This window comes from Oncorhynchus nerka, linkage group LG14 (genome assembly GCF_034236695.1).
Source record: "Oncorhynchus nerka isolate Pitt River linkage group LG14, Oner_Uvic_2.0, whole genome shotgun sequence".
Taxonomy (NCBI): domain Eukaryota; kingdom Metazoa; phylum Chordata; class Actinopteri; order Salmoniformes; family Salmonidae; genus Oncorhynchus; species Oncorhynchus nerka.
Genome location: NC_088409.1, coordinates 23,456,789 through 23,459,288, shown reverse-complemented (window position 1 = coordinate 23,459,288; position 2,500 = coordinate 23,456,789). Strand labels below are relative to the sequence as shown.

Genomic DNA, 2,500 nt, shown 5'->3' with positions numbered 1-2,500 from the left:
GGTACATGATTACAGTGTTAGTGCCTGTAGTCGTCAATATAATGGCTTTGCATAATCACAGTGGAATTATCTTTGTTTTGATGAGAGGAAGGTGTTAGAATGTAGTGACACTGTTGATGTTTAGACTGCTTTGTTCCCCTTTCCCTCATAAAAAACGAACTGTCATCTAACTGTCTGTGAGCTGTCTGCTAACTGTCTACTAACTGTCTGCTAACTGTCAGCTAACTGTCTGCTAACTCTCAGGCAACTGTCTGCTAACTGTCAGCTAACTGTCTGCTAACTGTCGGCTAACTGTCTGCTAACTGTCGGCTAACTGTCTGCTAACTGTCGGCTAACTGTCTGCTAACTCTCAGGCAACTGTCTGCTAACTGTCAGCTAACTCTCAGGCAACTGTCTGCTAACTGTCTGCTAACTGCCTGCTAACTGTCTGCTAACTGTCTGCTAACTGCCTGCTAACTGTCTGCTAACTGTCTGCTAACTGTCTGCTAACTGCCTGCTAACTGTCTGCTAACTGTCTGCTAACTCTCAGGCAACTGTCTGCTAACTGTCTGCTAACTGTCTGCTAACTGCCTGCTAACTGTCTGCTAACTGTCTGCTAACTGCCTGCTAACTGTCTGCTAACTGTCTGCTAACACCCCAGGAACCTAAGTGATCCCATTACCCCAGTCACAGCATTACTTTGAGACATCATTATGGATGTATTTCTGGCATCATTATGAACACACTCTAGCCATAATGCTTTAATTGCTGTTTTTTTCCTGCTCAGTTGATGTTGTTTGCTTTCTTAATTGCTGTGGTTACTGTTGATACTGTCGCCGGGGCGGTTGTTATGAGGAAGAGCTAAGAGCAGGGTTTTAGTAGAGACCATCCCCTTCAGGAAGAGACAGACGGGGGGAGATGAAGAGAGAATACGAGAGAGGGGGAGATATGGAGAAGGAGAGAGGGGGAGGAGCTAGAGAGAGGGGAAAAGAGAAGGCAGGGAAAAGAAGGGAGACATAGAGAAAGAGGAGAGACAGACAGGTAGATAGTGAGCGATGGAGCGAGGTAGGGAAGTCCCTGTTTTAAATGAAAGGTTGAACAGATGCTGGTGGGCAGAGAGGAACAGTCAGAGTTGAGCAGAGAGAGAGAGAGCAGCTCTTACTGTATCCACATGATTCATCTGGAGAGGTTTTTATCCCACACACTTTGTCTCATCATACAAAACAAACACTATGAGAGGGTCAAACAACAGAACTAACACAGTACAGGACCAACCAGAAGTCACAACTCAACTGGCCTGCACTGTAGCAGGATTTAATGTACAGCCACTACCAGACTGAAAAACAAGGGATAGGGAGAGAGATAGAGATAGAAAGACAGACAGAGAGAGAAAGAGAGAGAGCAAGAGAGAGTGGGGGGGGGTAAAGAGAGAGAGGAGAGAGAGAGAAAGAGAGAGAGAGGGGATGGGGTGTAAAGAGAGAGAGAGAGAACGGATGAATGATACAGATAGTTCAACTGAAATGTGACACTAAAAGAGAGTTCAGTAGTGGTAACATTCTTTCCCAGGTGTCTGTGTCTGCTCCAGCCAACTTACCTTGGTGAGACATCTACAGCCTGTGGCCTGGTTGAAAGCAGACACAGTCACACAGTCACCCAGGCCAGTGAAACTTCTTGTGCTCTAGTAGCAGAATGACATTCAGTGCATTTACAGACACAACCAGCAGTGGATCACTGCTGGATAGAAAGCACAAATACACTTTCAGCTTTCAGACTAGATGTCTCTGTTTGCGTGACAGTGTAGCATGCAACTGGTGCCACTGGTGAAAAGACAAAAGGAGCATTCATCATGTCGTTGGTGTGTGTCGCAAGGAGTCATTGTGTTCTGCACACTCGTGTATTGTAGGTAAAATGTTTTGTGAATGCTGCATGTCAGTCAGTGTGTGTGTATGTGTGCATGAAAGAGAGTGAGAGAGAGCGAGAGAGAGAGAGAGAACGAGAACGAGTGAGAGCGGGTGTTTTGCAGACCCAGCCTCGTCATGGTGACTGTTGCCAAGGCGACAACATCAAAGACCAGCCAAGCTTAATTAGAATCCCCAGCAAGAGAGAAAGAGATAAAGAAAGAGAGAGCGGGAGTGAGGGAGGCAGGCAGGGAGGGAGGGAGGGAGAGGTAGGGAGGGAGGGAGAGAGGGAGAGGTAGGGAGGGAGGGAGGGAGGGAGGGGGAGAGGTAGGGAGGGAGGGAGAGGTAGGGAGGGAGGGAGAGAGGGAGAGGTAGGGAGGGGAGAGGTAGGGAGGGAGGGAGAGGTAGGGATGGAGGGAGGGAGAGGTAGGGAGGGAGGGAGGCAGGCAGGGAGGGAGGGAGAAGTAGGGAGGGAGGGAGGCAGGCAGGGAGGAAGGGAGAGGTAGGGAGGGAGGGAGGGAGGGAGGGAGGGAGGGAGGGAGGGAGGGAGGTAGGGAGGGAGGGAGGGAGGGAGGTAGGGATGGAGGGAGAGGTAGGGACACAGGGGAAGAGATAGAGACAAC

The 2,500-nt window shown here is 49.4% G+C and overlaps 1 protein-coding gene across 1 annotated transcript in view; it reads right to left on the bottom strand.

The window, feature by feature from the left end:
• Nucleotides 1-2,500, bottom strand: part of LOC115124132 (small conductance calcium-activated potassium channel protein 2-like) — a 135,455-nt gene that overhangs the window by 53,701 nt on the left and 79,254 nt on the right. The window lies entirely within an intron of this gene.